This window comes from Leucoraja erinacea, chromosome 9 (assembly GCF_028641065.1).
Source record: "Leucoraja erinacea ecotype New England chromosome 9, Leri_hhj_1, whole genome shotgun sequence".
NCBI classification, from domain to species: Eukaryota; Metazoa; Chordata; class Chondrichthyes; order Rajiformes; family Rajidae; genus Leucoraja; species Leucoraja erinaceus.
In genome coordinates this window covers 24,908,684-24,925,581 of record NC_073385.1, presented here as the reverse complement: position 1 = coordinate 24,925,581, position 16,898 = coordinate 24,908,684, and the positions used below count along the sequence as shown (strand labels likewise).

At 46.3% G+C, this 16,898-nt stretch overlaps 1 long non-coding RNA gene across 1 annotated transcript in view; it reads right to left on the bottom strand.

Moving 5' to 3' along the window:
* Positions 1-854: 854 nt before the first annotated feature.
* Positions 855-16,898, bottom strand: part of LOC129700150 (uncharacterized) — a 63,904-nt gene continuing 47,860 nt past the window's right edge. The window contains exons 3-4 of the long non-coding RNA XR_008723985.1: positions 5,787-5,943; positions 855-1,525 (exon numbers count right to left, since the gene is read on the bottom strand). This is a non-coding gene — a long non-coding RNA (uncharacterized LOC129700150). The remainder of the gene's footprint in view (positions 1,526-5,786; positions 5,944-16,898) is intronic.

Below are 16,898 nucleotides of genomic sequence, written 5' to 3'. Positions count from 1 at the left end.
GGCTGTGTGCTGAGCCCCCTCCTCTACTCCCTCTTCACCTACGACTGCACACCTGTACATGGTACTAACACCATCATCAAGTATGCAGATGATACAACGGTGATTGGCCTCATCAGCAACAACGATGAGTCGGCCTATAGGGAGGAGGTCCAGCTCCTAACAGCATGGTGCGCTGACAATAGCCTGGCCCTTAACTCCAAGAAGACCAAGGAGCTCATTGTAGACTTCAGGAAGTCTAGGGGCGGCACGCACACCCCCATCCACATCAACGGGACGGAGGTGGAACGTGTTTCCAGCTTCAGGTTCCTGGGGGTCAACATCTCCGATGACCTCTCTTGGACCCACAATACCTCAACGCTGGTCAAGAAGGCTCACCAGTGTCTCTTCTTCCTGAGGAGACTGAAGAAGGTCCATCTGTCTCCTCAGATCCTGGTGAACTTCTACCGCTGCACCATCGAGAGCATCCTTACCAACTGTATCACAGTATGGTACGGCAACTGCTCTGTCTCCGACTGGAAAGCACTGCAGAGGGTGGTGAAAGTTGCCCAATGCATCACCGGTTCCTCGCTCACCTCCATTGAGTCTGTCCAAAGCAAGCGTTGTCTGCGGAGGGCGCTCAGCATCGCCAAGGACTGCTCTCACCCCAACCATGGACTGTTTACCCTCCTACCATCCGGGAGGCGCGACAGGTCTCTCCGTTGCCGGACCAGCAGGTCCAGGAACAGCTTCTTCCCTGCGGCTGTCACACTACTCAACAATGTACCTCGGTGACTGCCAATCAACCCCCCCCTCCCCCCCACCCCCCGGACACTCCTCCCACAGGAAACACACTATGTCTGTATACATGTAAATAGATTTATTTATTGAAATATTCTATGTCGCTCTTCCAGGGAGATGCTAACTGCTTTTTGTTGTCTCTGTACTGTACACTGACAATGACAATTAAAGTTGAATCTGAATCGGAATCTGAATCTTGCTCTCCATTATTAGAGCACTCCCTAAAAATGCCTGTGCCTCTTCATGACTACATTAGGTGCCCAATGACCACCTAGGCCTGAGTTCTCAAGTGCAAGAGATGAAGTAATATTCAATGGCAGTGCTCATTGGGCAGGGGGTCATTGAATCAGTCGTATTGCTTGTAGATCAGGAAACCGGGTAGTTTGGCTGAAGATGGGACAAGATTGAGGGGAGGTGGTTGGTTCAGCACAAGAACAGGGTAGTCAATGAATGCATTTACCTGGCAGGCATCCCAATCATGCGATGAGTTAGTAATGGCATGTTGACCCAGGAACGCCCAGCAACAGGCACTCACAGTGCAACAGAGTCCTTGTCCCCCTTGCAATGCTCCATAAGTGGTTTTGCATGAGAAATGACATAATTGCCTATAGCCTGATGTGGAAACCATGTCTGATTCAATAGAATAACTCACACTGGGAGATGCTTCATCAAATTTCCAGAGTGGCACAAATCGGTCCAGGCGAGATTATTATCGTACTTCACTCCAGAAAATAATTAATTGTCATTTCTGCAATATTGAAAGAAACATTACTGAAATTAATTCATAGGCATAAATACTGTGCCCTTGTCCATTATCAGTTGTTTAAAGGGCAGAATTAATTGCTTTGAAAATTAGTGCATGCCTTCAAGATAAAGTACACAGCACCAGTACTAATTATTAATATTATTGATTATGTCTACTGCATATACTTTTTCAGACACATTAAAATATCAAACCCAGCCATATTCACTTTTAACAGGTACATAAAAGATCAGTTATATGACGTGTACACGTTGACAGGTAATGCTTAAATAATTTCCACCCAGGTGCTCCTTTCCTTAGCACTGTAACAATGTGGGTTCCAATGCTCATTCAGTGATGTTCCAATGTCAGCCTGGCCACATCAGCAATATTGTCCCTGCGTTTACCCTCCCAGTGGGACACACCTGGTGCCGTCCCAGAGTTGGTCATTTCTTTAAACTTAGAAGAAGACAGGATGCTCACATAGAAACGTACAAATTTCTTACAGGGATCAGAGAATAGATGCTGGATTGATCTTTTTTTCTGACTGGGAAGTCTGGTACTAGGCAGCGTGCTTCAATGGGCAGTGCTCCTCTGCACCCTAATGGATTGTTGACAATTTTATCATTAGTAATTGCCATTTAACTTTCCCCATTCCTAGACATACTTGGTCCAGATGCAGAGGGCCCACATACTGTCCAGAAGCAATGTGGATTTCAGTGCTGTGAGTAGTTAATGGCAGGGTCTCTGGAAGTGCAGCAAAACAGCCAGGCCCACAAACACTGCGAAAATCTTTGATAGCTGGCAAATAACTATTCTAACCTTGCTGACTTTGGAGATGCAGGTGCTATTATTAATGGTTCTCAGATATCTCGGACTATCATAAACATTTAAAACTCATTAAAATGTAAGCAAATAATTATTAAAGGTAACATACTTTGAAATCTAGGAGTCTTGGATTATGTGCATGGATCTGAGAGATAATCACAGTTTGATGCTGACAGATCTCCACAGGCCTGGTCTCCAACATTAGAATCATGTGGGGTTCAGTAACAGAGTCCAATTTCCAATTCACCACTCCAAATCCATCAGTAAATTTGTGATAGACATAAAGGCACAAAGTAAATATGGGACATTGCAAAGTACATTTGGGACATTTGATCCCTACAGCCATCAGGCTATTAAACACAAAAACAAATAAGCTCTGAACTGCAACAGACTATTAATATTATTGCACTATATTTCTTTATTTATTGAGTATGTGTGCATGCGTATATATACACACTGAACTCTTTGTCTCCCGTAATGTACTATGTTTACATTTTCTGTTGTGCTGCAGCAAGCAAGAATTTCATTGTCCAATCTGGGACATATGACAATAAAACTCTTGATCCTCTTGGAAAGCACACGTGCAGAAACCCTGACATACTCTAGCTAACAAAACCATTCGCATAAGGCATGAGTTCTGATTCTTTTCTCAGCCAACTGCTGTTATTGGAATTTCAACTGGGAAAAATTCAGATTTTGAATCATCTTCTACAGTGAAACGTATGCAGATTGTGACAACCTTTAATTATTATGCTTTTTAAATCATTACAATGTCACAATACTCAGATTATTTCAATATCAGTATCTTGAAATATTACATTCTGGGCTTGGCCTTGGGCCCTCCTTCAACAACAGTCTTTTGGACTTTCTGCCCAACCGACCTCAGCCATCTAAAATTGGTCATAACATTTCCTCCATTCAATAAGCTGGAAAGCTTGTAGAAAAGATTTACCAGGATGCAGAGGATATTTACGAGGAGGTTGCCTAGAGTCCCTGTAGTTCAGGACCATGAGCTCGGGACTCGAGGCCCTGAGCTATAGGGATAAGTTGAGCAGGCTAGGACTTTATTCCTTGGAGAGCAGGAGGATCAGGGGGGATCATATAGAGGAATAGATAGGATAAGTGCCAAAGTATTTTATCCAGAGTAGGGGAATTCAGAACTAGAGGACACAGGTATTAAGGTGAGGGGGAAAGATTTAATAGGAACCTGAAGGCCATTGTGGCCATATCCCTTTCTCGCTTCCACCCTCTGGGTGAATTCACAGGAGCCTGAAAGCCCTGGTACCCAGACTTGAGAATAGCTTTCCCCCCACTACTAACAGACCCCTGAATCAACGCCCTCTTTCACAACCCTGTCACGGAGGTGCTACCGCATACTTTTGCATTCTCATTATTTCCATTTAATGTATTTTTGCCACTTTGGAATGCACAATAATCTTTGCACCATTCAGCTGTTTTGCATTTATCATTGTATTTATTATTGTATTTTTCAGTAGCGTGTATACTGTTTGTGAGTTGCGTGCGAACAAGGAATTTCATTGCATCTGGTGAGTATGACAATAATTTCATCTGAATCTGAATCTTAAGTATCAAGGTCAATTTCTGGTCATCAAGTCAGCAGGTATAGGTAACTGCTTAGAACTGATTTCCTTTCTCATTGCAATTACATATAATTAATGCATAGCATTTATCAGTATTTCACAAAATCCATTAATTGCTGATAGCTCAGTGACATTGAACATGATTCAATGAAGGGAGGAATGTGCACACATTCTCGCTGTCCGAGCACGACGTGAGGAGGGCTCTGACACGGGTGAACACGAGAAAAGCTGCAAGCCCCGATGGCATCTCGGAGCGAGTACTCAAGTCCTGTGCTACGCAGCTAGCTCCAGTGCTCACTACATTATTCAACCTCTCCCTGGACAAGTCCGTGGTCCCTGCCTGCTTCAAAAAATCCATCATTGTACCAGTACCAAAAAATGTCTCCCCAGCCTGTCTGAATGACTACCGTCCGGTGGCCCTTAGCTCGGTAGTCATGAAATGCTTTGAGAGGCCGGTGAAGAAACACATCTGCACCTTCCTCCCTCGGAACATGGACCCGTTGCAGTTCGCATGCCGTCCGAACAGATCCACGGACGATGCGGTCTCCCAGATCTTGCACACTGCTCTCTCCCATCTGGACAGCCAGAAGGAGGGCTACGTGAGGATGCTGTTCATAGACTACAGTTCAGCCTTCAACACGATAGTCCCCACCAGACTGGCCGGGAAGCTAATGGAATTGGGGCTCAACACCTCCCTGTGTGCCTGGGTCCTGGACTTTCTCACCGCCAGGCCCCAGGTAGTCAAGATGGGAGGGAATACATCGAAGTCCCTCACCCTGAGCACAGGATCGCCCCAGGGTTGCGTCCTCAGCCCCCTATTGTACTCCCTGTACACACATGACTGTGGCTAGGTTCAGCTCCAACTCGACTGTTGACACTGTGGTGCCCTTGAAACATGGGGAGAGTGGAGACTTCCAATTCAGTGATATTATTTTTTTAGCTGCAACCATACTTGCTCTAAGAATCTGCTTCTAGTGGGAAGGAAGGGCCCCTGTATTGTCAGAGCAACCAAAAATAGCCAGATTACAATCAGGCAGAATATTTATTCGACATTGTTTGGAAAGACAGTTAAATATGTCACTCCAGAAATTACTTAATACTGGACAGTGCCAAAATAAATGTGATAGTGATCCTTCTGCAGTACCACATCTGTCACACATCTCCGAGGATATGACATGGGCATCACACGCCTCAGCACTCGTGAGTAAGGCAAGGCAGCGCCTTTACCACCTTAGGCAATTGAGGAAATTCAGAGTCTCTCCGAGGATCCTACATTGCTTCTACGCAGCGGCGGTGGAAAGCATCTTGTCCGGGAACATTACCATCTGGTTTGGAAATTGCTCTGCCAAGGACAAGAAGGCTCTGCAGAGAGTAGTGGGCCAAACGCACTATGGGAACTTCACTTGCCCCCCTGTAGGAACTATACATCAGGAGGTGCAACTCCAGAGCCAACAATATCATGAGAGACCCCTTCCACCCCTGCAACGGACTGTTCCAGCTGCTACGGTCAGGCAAAAGCCTCCGTTGCCATGCGGTGAGAACGGAGAGGTTGGGAAGGAGTTTCTTCCCAGAGGCCATTCGGACTGTAAACGCCTATCTCACCAGAGACTAACTCTACTGAACGTTTTTCCTTCTATTATTTATTATGTAAAAGAATATGTATGTTATGATTGTGTTTATAGTTTGTTTGGTTGTCTGGTTGTTTGTCTTTTTGCACAAAAGTCCACGAGCATTGCCACTTTCATTTCATTTCACTGCACATCTCGTATGTGTATGTGACAAATAAACTTGACTTGACTTGACTTGATTCAAGTTAAAACATGAAATCAACATCTTACCTCCGATGCATATGGTGGTCAATCATCCCAGCTCCAGTGTGTTCCTCTGGCCAAGACTTTCTCAGGGTAGTGTCCTAGGCCCGACCGTCTTCAGCTGTTTCATCAATAACCTTCTTTCCATCATAAGGTCAGACATGAGAATGTTTGCTGACGATAACTGTGTTCAATTGATCATTGTGTTCAATTAATTCCACAGAAATAAATCACTCTGCAAGATCTGAGCAACAATCAGGCATATACTGATAACATCATATTAGCGAAAGTCACAGGAGGTATCTCCTTGATATTCAACTATAGTTTTGACCGAACACCCGTCCCCCCCCCCCCCGAACAACCTGGGATTGTTATTGACCATAATCTTAATAAATGCAGCTACTGGAGTAAATCTTATGCTTGTATCTTACAGGGACTGATTCACCCCATGACACCTCAAGATATTTTCACCGATCAGTAAGCACCAGTCAAGACAGTAACGGAAGACACTCCACTTGCATGGGTAAGGCAACACTAATAACTCAGGAAGCTTGATACCATCCAGGTCAAAAGAGCCCTGTTAGATGTTATCTAATCTTTTGATCTAAACATTCATTCCTTCGGTCACCAGCACACTGTGTTTGAATTGTGCACCATTTGGAAATTCCAACAAGTCCACAGTTTCTGCTATCAGAGGAAAGATCAGCAGAAGAAAGGGGCCACCACCACCAAGGAGATCCTCACAGAGTTATACACCCTCCTGATGAGAATATAATAGTAAGATTAAACGAGAATTTACCAGTTTGAGTTTGATCTTTATTTTATGAGGAGGAACGTTGGTGATTACGTGAAGAAGAACCTGCCAGTGCGCATGCACGTCAATCTTCAAAGCAGCGGTATGCATTCACAGATAACAGAATATTTGAAGTAACATAGTAAGAACTACCATATGACGTTTGTGAGAGAGAGGGTTGGGCATGGTGGCCACGTAATCACCAACGTAACTCCTCATTAAATAAAGATCAAACTTCAAACTGTTAAGTTCTCGTTTAATCTTGCTATTTTACCGGAGTCACGTGAGTGATTCCATGAAGAGTTCAAAGTTCTCTGATTTCATGCCCCAGATTCAAATCCCAGCGTCTCACTGCATCGATTGACTCAGAATGAGTGAATAATCAACAATGCATTAACCATAACATTGATTCAAATGTATTAATGGCTTATGTGAATAAAGCAATCAATTACAACCCCTCTATGTCAGGGGAGGCAAACGTGAACGCAAACAGCCCGGTTTCGGCAATCAGCCTATGGTAAAACATTTTTGAAAATGCATTCACTTGACCATCCTGCGGTCACGAGGATATGGTCGATGGGAACGTCCATTCCGCCCTGATGGAATGAGATGTAAAATCATCAGTGTCAATACCTGCATAAAACCAGAACCTGCTTCAGCCACCTTGAAATAGTCTGAACTGGCTTTTTCTTGTGTGATTATTTGTGGTTAAAAAACAATGCTGATTGCGGTCCAGCGGCTGTCTACCGATTTGGCGGGTCTTCTTCATGAATCACTCATGTGACTCCGAAATTAAATTATCATTCTTTTATTACTGTTTTTTCAAAATCTTGGAACTCTTGTATCATCACTACAAGAACACAAGAAATTCCTGAAGGCATCCCATCGTTGTTCTCAAGGACAATTAACGATGGATAATAATTGACCCAGCGATGCCTATTTCCTTTGATTATGTACAAGTTCAAATTCAAGTTTGCGTTTATTGTCACTTTACCAATTAAGGTACAGTGAAATTTGAGTTACCATACAGCATACTAAGTTAATAGCAACAATACACAGCCACATAAAATAGTAAGATTAAACGAGAACTTACCAGTTTGAAGTTTGATCTTTATTTTATGAGGAGGAACGTTGAGGGAATACGTGAAGAACCCCGCTAGGACGCATGCGTGTCATTCTTCAAAGCAGCGGTGTGGAATCACAGATAACTATAATGACTAAACATAGTAAGATTAGAGAAGAGATACCAGTTCAGGATATGATCAAGGGTGGGAGCGGAGGGCACGTATTCCCTCAACGTTCCTCCTCATAAAATAAAGATCAAACTTCAAACTGGTAAGTTCTCGTTTAATCTTACTATTTTACTTCAGAGTCGCGTGAGTGACTACTTGAAGATTTTAAAGCTCTGTGATTCTATGCTGTGGAACGAGTCCATGCCTCACTTCTGCCTTGATTGTGGGGAGAATAGTGTTAACATCATTAGATATCAATACGATCTTGAAACAACAAAAAACAATTTTTTTTTTTTTTTTAATTAAATCCAAATCATAGCCCCTATTTATGGGTAAATCATATTACAGAACTTAAAAGTGTTTCTGCAAATGTTCCAGGTTCTATGACCGGTATATGATAAAATCGTTGGAACGTTCTTTCCGTTGACCATCCTGCAGTCTTGAGGATTTGGTCCATGGGAACATCCAACTGTTTTACTGCTGATGTAGCTGCAGCCCTGGTGGAGTGAGATTTAAAAACGTTAGTATCTACTCCTGCCTTCATTAGGACCTGTCTTAGCCATCGTGAGATGGTCTGGGCTGTTACTTTTTTATGTGGCTGTTTGTGGCTAATTAACAGTGCCATTTCTTTCCCTCTGATGATTCTTGTCTGTTCAATGTATAATAGTAAATGAGTTACTACACGGAGGCGGTCATCCGTCGGGTAGGCCCTGAATTCTATTTTTTGTCCTGCTGTTCCCGGTCTGTTCTGTTTTATTAAGTCATGGATAAGAAAAATCAAATTCCCAGATGAAGTGGTCAAGTTGTCCAGCCTTAGTTTTTGTAGCGACTGGACCCTTTGTGCCATGACCAAAGCCATCAGCATGACCATTTTCATAGTTAGTTTCTGTAGGGACAGAGCTGTTGGTGGAAACCAGTTTCTCAACATGGTCAATACAATGCTCACGTCCCAAATTTTGGCGTACCTGGTTCTTGGGGGATTCGTGTTGAAAATACCCCTCATTAGTTTAGTTACCAGGGGGTGAGTCCCTACAGAATGCCGCTCTGTTCCTTGCTACAGGTAGTTAGACAGAGCACTTCTGGCACAGTTGATAGCACTGTAGCTGAGCCCCTCATTGTAATGTAGACTGGCCAGAATTCCAGAACAGACGGAATATTGTTGGACCTGTGGTTGAGGTTATTGTCGTGACAGTACTTCCCCCATTTCTTGATGTGCACCAAGTACTGTTTTTTGGTGGACTGTCTGTGGGCCGATGCAATCATGTCCATTGTTCGGTCCGTCAGTCCCATGTGTTGTAGAGGCGCTTTCAGACTCTACAAATTAATAAGTTGGTATGTTTATGACAGGGGTGACTTTCCTGTGTTACTGGATGGACCAGTAAATTTGGTCTATGTTGAATGGTGATGCACGGTTCTAATGCCATGTCTAGTATCACCGGGAACCATGGTTGAGTAGGCCAATTGGGTACTATAAGAATCCCAGATGCAGAGTCTTGTTGTATTTTCCTTAGTACCCGACTGATGAGGCAGAAAGGAGGGAATGCATAAATAAACAATTTCCCCCAATGCAGCGAAAATGCATCTGTAGCTGCTGCCCCAGGGTCTGGTTCCCATGAAACATAACTTGGTAATTGGTGATTTAGCCTGGATGCGAAAAGATCGATATCTGGTGTTCCATACCGTGCAGTAATTTCAGCAAATATATGTTTATCCAACATCCATTCAGTGTTTTCATTGAATTTGCGTGACCTGGTGTCTACCACTAAATTTAGTTTACCTGGTAAGTAGGTAGATGATATCCAAATATTCCTCTGGATGCACCATTGCCAAATTGTGTTGGCCAGATTGTCACATGATGTTGATTTATTTCCACCCATATGGTTGATATATGCTAACACGGTGGTGTTGTCAATTTGTAGTCTAACATAGTTCGGTAGGCGGCGCGACTCTCGTCAGCAGCGGCCTCTGCAGCCCATCCGCGTTTTAATTATTTTTGTCTATGTTTTTATGTAGTTTTTGTTTTTTTTTGTTGGGTGTGGGGTGGGGGGGAGTGGGGGGGGGGTAGGAGGGAGGGGGTAACTTTTAAATCTCTCCCTGCATGGGAGACCCGACCTTTTCTTGCCGGGTCTCCGTTGTCGTTGGGGCTGCAACGAGGAGCGGCCTCCAACAGGAGAAGACCTGGGACTCTGGTGCGGACGACTCACCTCACCGTCGCGGGGCTGGCCGAGTCCGGAGCGGGTGGAGCGGTGGTGGAGCGCTGCTGCTGCTGCGGCCCGACCTCCGGAGATGCGGAGGCTGCAACTGCGGGTCTGGCGGACGGCGGCACCGGGAGCCCGCGGGTCCCTGGAGGGAGACCGCTTTTCAGGGCTCCTGCAACGGCGACTTCTCCCGCCCGAGTTGCGGGGTTGAAGAGCTCCTGGAGCGGGGCCTGACATAACCGCCCCGCGCAGCTTGGAATGGCTGCGGGACTCTGCGAGCGCACGCCGGGGGCTCTAACACCAAGATCCGGTGTGCGACCTCGCACCACCCGACGTGGCTTTAATGGCCGCGGGCCAATCGCCATCGCCAGCCGGGGACTTTGACTTTGACTCTGACATCGGGGGGGGGGAGAGTGCAGTGGAGAGATAAGTTTTTTTGGCCTTCCATCACAGCGATGTAATGGATGTTTATGTAAATTATGTTGTGTCTTGGGTCTATTTGTTTGTAATGTATGGCTGCAGAAACGGCATTTCGTTTGGACATCAAGGGGTCCAAATGACAATTAAATTGAATCTTGAATCTTGAATCTTAGTGATTTAACCCCGAACAATATGACTTAAGGCCATGGAATGCACTTAACATTTCCAGGTAGTTTATACCCCGTGCTTTTAATAATGATACTTCCTGTGCATTCCATCTCCCTCCACAGCTCGAGATGGAATTGGTGGCTCCCCAACCAAGTGCACTGGCATCAGTTTGTAGTACCATAGGCGGGTTGCTGATAATTAGTGGGTTGGAGCAATACTTGCTGTTGTGTTCCCACCATTTTAGTTCTATAATGGCTTCTGTAGGTAGCTCCATTGGCCTGTCAAAATGGCCCCCATTAATTTTGAGTGCTCTTATTTTAGCTCTCTGTAAATTTCGATAATGTAAAGGTCCAAATTGTGTGGCTGGAAATGCGGCCACTATTTTCCCAATTATCCTGGCTACCAGTCTCATGGAGGGTTTGGTGATGTCAATGATTTCGCTGCAAGCCTCTTTTAAGGCTGTAGCCTTTTCTATCGGCAAAGTCACTGACATGTGAACCGAGTTAATGGTGAATCCCAGGTAATCCATTTTTGTTGAAGGCGTTAATTTAGACTTAACTGGATGGATGATGAATCCCAGTTCTTCGAACAGTTGTTTCATGGCTGTTACTGCTAGTTTAGCCAATTCCAAAGTTTTGCCAACAATAAATATGTCATCCAGATATGCCATTACCATATGTTTTTGTTTTCGCAGTAACGCCAAGGCTGGTTTCAAAATTTTTGTGAATAACCTGGAGGCTGAAGTTAGCCCATTTGGTAGTGCCCTGTATTGCCCTCTGATGGGTACTGTACAGTAAGCATCTTTTAAATCGATGCTTGCCATATAGTAGACTACGGAAACTAATTGCTTAGCAGTAACAAAGGTTTCCATTTTGAAATGAATATATTGTACAAAGGTATTTAAAGTTGTCAAATCGATGATGATGCGGCAACCACCATCTTTCTTGTTTTTTATAAAGATATTGGACACGAATTCTTGTGATTCGTGTTGGGTGTGTTCAATTACTCCTTTTTTATGTAGTCGTTGTATTTTAAGAATGTGCTTTAGATTTTTCAATGCTTGTGAGCACGAACGTTCGGTTTGGTGCATGCTGTACTGGTGGGTTATGTTTTAGTATAAATTCTATGGTATAACCCTGGATACTGCTTAGAATGTAAGTGTCTAGAGTTATCTTATTCCATGCATCCAAATAATATCGTAACCTCCCTCCAACTTTCGTGCTCCCTTTAATTTTTAAGGAACCAGACCCACCTACCTCCATGGTTACCAGTGGTAGGTGTGTTATTTCCTCGTCATCTTTCGTGGACGTTGAGGCGCCATTGTTTGGGTCTGTTGTTGGGTTGGAGGCTGGCGCATTTTCCAGGGCGGTCGTTCTGGGCCATGCCCTAAAAAAGACCGCTGTTGGGTGCTCCTGGTTTTTGTGCTCCCTGCGATTTGTGTTGGCCGTCTGGGAGGTCCGTAGGGCTGATATTTTTTGCCGAAGTATGTTTTGGTGGCTGCCTTTATGAGCCCCAGCGTTTTTGCCTCTTCATCCAGTTCCTTAACTTGTTTGGGTAAATCCCCTCCAAACAATAGAATTGATGGTTTGGAGGTTCCTGGTTTACAAAGGCAGGCAAATTTGGGGTCCAATGCTGGTTGGATTGCACTTTTTCTAATGTTATTCAACTCATACTGTGAGTTGCACAATAGAGTCAGTGCATCCTGGTGGTCTTGGGTCATATCCTGCTCCTTCAAAGTATGGGCAAAAGCTGTTATTCCTGCCATTAATGCTTTTAGGACCTTTTGAATTTTTTAAATCACTGGTTCGAATTGCTGTCCCCACATGCTTCCAGATGCACTGGTTTACACTCGGAACATGTAATGACTTGCAGTTACCTGGAGGTAAATGCCGTGCCATGGTGTCTGATAGAGCCTGTGTTTGTAATTGATTAAAGGACATGTAATCAATGCTAGCTGCTATCTTAGGCTCCAGGTCTTCCCCGGTTTGGTCTGGTTGGAAGAACTGGGTTACCATGTCCAGCATATTTTCTTTCACCCCAGGCTTACTGGGGGGTATGTTGTTCCCTGCCCTGTTCAGGGTCAGCCCAGAACTGATCCTTCGTGTTCTCCTCTGATGAGGAAGAGACACTATGCAGCCCCACAAGGGGTACCGCTGTGGGGCTTATTGATTGCCCACTGTGGCTAGCCTCCATCTCCCGGAGTCTGCCACTTTGGAGGATCTCCTCCAGCAGCCGCTCCAACTGGCTCTTATGCTCTCGGGCATAGGCCACTCGCGGCTGCTCCAATTCCTGCAGCCGGTCCAACCGGCTCCAATGCTCTCGGGCACTGGCTGCTTGCAGCTGCTCATCATCCTGCAGCCGCTCCAACCGGCTCCAATGCTCTCGGGCACTGGCTGCTCCAATGCTCTCGGGCACTGGCTGCTCCCGGCTGCTCGTTATCCTGCTCACGGGCACTGGCCGCTCGCGGCTGTTCCTCGTCCTGCAGCCGTTCCACCGGTCCAATGCTCCGGCCTGTTCCCCGGTGCTCAGCCGTTCCAACCGGCCCCGGTGCTCACGGGCACTGGCCGCTCGCGGCTGCTCAAAGTCAGACTCGTCTGAGTCTGGCATTCGATTCGTCTTTAGCTTCGCTTTCCCGCCCGGCCGAGGAGTGGATTTTGCTGGTGCGGGAGCGAAGTCGGGCACAGCTGATTCCACTTCAGGAGATTCCCGTGCCGTCGGCTGCTGCTGTTGCTGCTGGCTGCCCGCAACTCCGCGGTTCTCCCCCTCCAGCTTTTTTGCAGCCTTCCTTCTAGTCGCTCTGTCCATTTTTCCACCTGCAAGGTAAGTTGGAAAAACACAGAGTCCCTTACCTGCTGTTGTCGGCTTTTTGATTCTGTCGCTAAAGGGGACGTCCTCCCCCTGCTGTGACTCGTTGCAATGCGTGTAGCAATATATGACACTCATGCGTCCTAGCGGGGTTCTTCACGTAGTCACTCACGTGACTCCGAAGTAAAATAACATTTTATATAAACATCCATCTGGAAGTGGCGGCGCTGCCAAGCAGTTGCGGCTCGCCTGCAGTCCGTCTGTCTTTTCCTTTTTTTTGTTTTCTTTTGTCCTGTTAGATGTATGTTTTAGTTTATTTTTAGTTATGTATGTGTGGGGGGGGGGGGGGTGACTTTTTCTAACCTCTTCCTTCAACGGGGATGCAACCTTTTCCTTGTCGTATCTCCGTCTCCATCTGCGCTGAGGCCTAATATCGCGGAACTTGCGGTCTCCAACTGAAATCAACCTTGGGGGCTCAGATGGCAGTGCCTGTGAACTTATCATCAGAGAGCTGGCTGACTTCGGAGGCTGTGGTGGCGCTGTGGCTGCGATCCGACCAGAGTTTTAGAGGCTTCGGCCGCAGGCCCTGTGGACGGTAACATCGGGAGCTCACAGGTCCCAGGTTGGTGACCGATTCTCCGGAGCTCCCGCAACAACAGTTTCATCTGCTGGACTGGAGGGTGGCAGGTTCGTCCGCCCAAGGTCGCGGAGTTTGAATCAGCCCATTCGCGGAGCTTGGAATCGGCCGCGGGGATGCCTGGAGTGCCTGGAGATTCACTGTGATGGATGTTTGTGTTAAACTTTGTTCATTGTGTGTTCTGTTGCTTATTTTTCTGTCATGACTGCAAGGTACACAACTTTGTTCAAACTATTGTTTGAATGACAATAAAGGAAACTCTAACTCTAACACAGTGGAATCAACATTCCCCCCTGTGATGGAAGGCAATAAAGTTCAGTCATCTTCCTCCTTTGTTCACCAATGGTGGTCGGGGTCTTTGAACCCTCCGCAGTTCGCCGCTGTCGACGGTCCGATGTCCAAGCTCTCGCATCGCAACTCCGGCGTCGGGATGGATTGGAACACTCCGCAGCATGGAGCTCCCGGGTCGGCCACAGCTTCATTGTGTTAAAATCTACAGGCCCCGCGGTAGGAGCGCTTTTGCTGGCGATCCTCAGCAAAGGGTCACCCGCTCCGCGATGGTAAGTCCGCACCGCGCCCGCAGCTTGAAGCTCCAGGCCGGTCCCCAGGAAAGGCCGCCAACTACACATTGTAGGCCGCGGGAGGGGACGGAGATGCGACACGGGAAATAAATCGCATCTCAGTCAAGTGGCTGAAAAAAGTTTCCCCCGATCCTTCGCCCCACCCCCAACACCAAAACATACCAAGAAACATTACCTTACAGGGGGTTACACATGTGCTGAAACACGGTCTGTACGGTTCCCATGAGAAGCTTCATGAAAGGCTCGTAGATGCTCTGTCATTTCCACAATGATCACTGGGAAAGATATCCGACTTAACGGTTACCTGCCTAAAGCAACCACGGTTGCGCAAAAAGGTTACCGTAGACATGAGAGAAAATGTGGAGCAGGGCAACCTAAGGACCCCCATGTGTAGAAACATGCAACCGCAGATGCTGGTGTACAAAGGAAGCCCCCAGAGGTGAGGACTGCACAGAGCTGGTCTGGGGAGGCAGAGGAACAACTCCAGGACTGCTTGGAGTTTGTGGACTGGGCATTGTTCAGGGACTCGGCAACGGACCTGAATGAATACGCCACAGTCGTGACAGACTTCATAAGGAAATGTGTGGAGGACTCCGTTCCAACAAAAACCTTCTGAGTGTTTCCTAACCAGAAGCCTTTGATAAACCATGAGATTGCATTCTCCTGAAGACCAGATCCCGGGCATTCAGGTCTGGCGATGCAGAGGTCTATAAGAAGTCCAGATACGACCCATGTAAGGCCATCAAAAAGACCAAAAGGGACCTGCTCTAAGCTGGAGGATGAGACGGATGTTCGGCAACTGTGGCAGGGCTTGAATGCCATCATCTCCTACAAGGCGAAATCGGGAGGTAGCTTAAATGACAGCGAAGCATCACTCCCTGATGAGCTCAATGCGTTCTACGCACGGTTCGATAGGGAGAACACTAATGTGCCTTCCCGAGCCCCTATTCGCCCTGACGGTGTTACAGTCACAGAGGCTAACGTCAGACTTCAAGGGGGTGAACCCTCAGAAAGTGCCTGGACCTGATGGTATACCCGGTCGAGTTTTCAAGATCCGTGCAGACCAACTGGCGGGAGTTTTTGCGGACATTTTCAACCTCTCACTTCTGAAGTCTGAGGTTCCCACCTGCTTTAAGAGGGCAACAATAATATTGGTGTCCAAGAGTAAGGTGACATACCTCAATGACTATTGACCTGAGGCACTAACGACTGTGGTGATGAAGTGCTTTGAGAGGTTGGTTATGGTGCACAACAACTCCTACCTCGACAAGAACCTCGACCAACTACAGTTCGCATAACGCCGCAACAGGTCAACGGAGGATGCAATTTCACTGGCTCTCCACTCTGCACTAGACCATTTGAATAAAACACCTATGTCAGGCTGTTGTTTATAGACTACAGCTCGGCCTTTAATACCATCACCCCTTCCAAGCTGGTTACCAAGCTCACGGAACTGGGCCTCTGTGCATCCCTCTGCAATTGGATCCTCAACTTCCTCACCCACAGACCACAGTCTGTTCGAATTGGAGGAATCACTTCATCCTCAGTAACAATTAGTACGGGAACACCTCAAGGCTGCGTGCTCAGCCCCATGCTTTACTCACTCTATACCCATGACTGCGTAGCCAGTCATAGTGCGAAATCCATCATCAAGTTCGCCGATGACACCACTATGGTTGGACGAATCACAGATGGGGATCACAGAGTATAGAAGTGAGATCGACCGTCTGACCAAATGGTGCCAGCACAACAACCTGGCTCTCAACATCAGTAAACCAAGTTGATCATTGATTCGCACTTCCAATGCCATGTTTGAAAATACCCACCGTTCACCCTTCATGCCTAAAAGCAGTTCTAACTCACCCTCAATCTCCCGCGGAGATTTGTGAACTTGCAAGATTAATAAATTAATAACTAATTCAACTTGGAAAAGAAAGTTGACAAAAATGCTGGAGAAACTCAGCGGGTGAGGCAGCATCTATGGAGCGAAGGAAATAGGCATAGTTTTGGGTCGAAACCCTTCTTCAGACTGATGTGTGGGTGGGGTGGGGGGGCGGGAAGAAGAAATGAAGATGTGGGCTGAGGGAGAGCTGAGAAGGGGAGGAGAAAGTAGGAAAGTTGCTGACTTAAAAGCCATGTGCACCTTTTTAAGTATGGAGATTTATCTTACTGTAAAGACAGTCAATTTCATCACTCTAGTAAGGAAACTACTCAAACAGAAGAGCCTCTTCTTTACAGATAGGGGGGATTTTTTAAAGCCGCAATCAATTATTTTCTTTCTTACTGTTGCGGTCTGACTATCTTT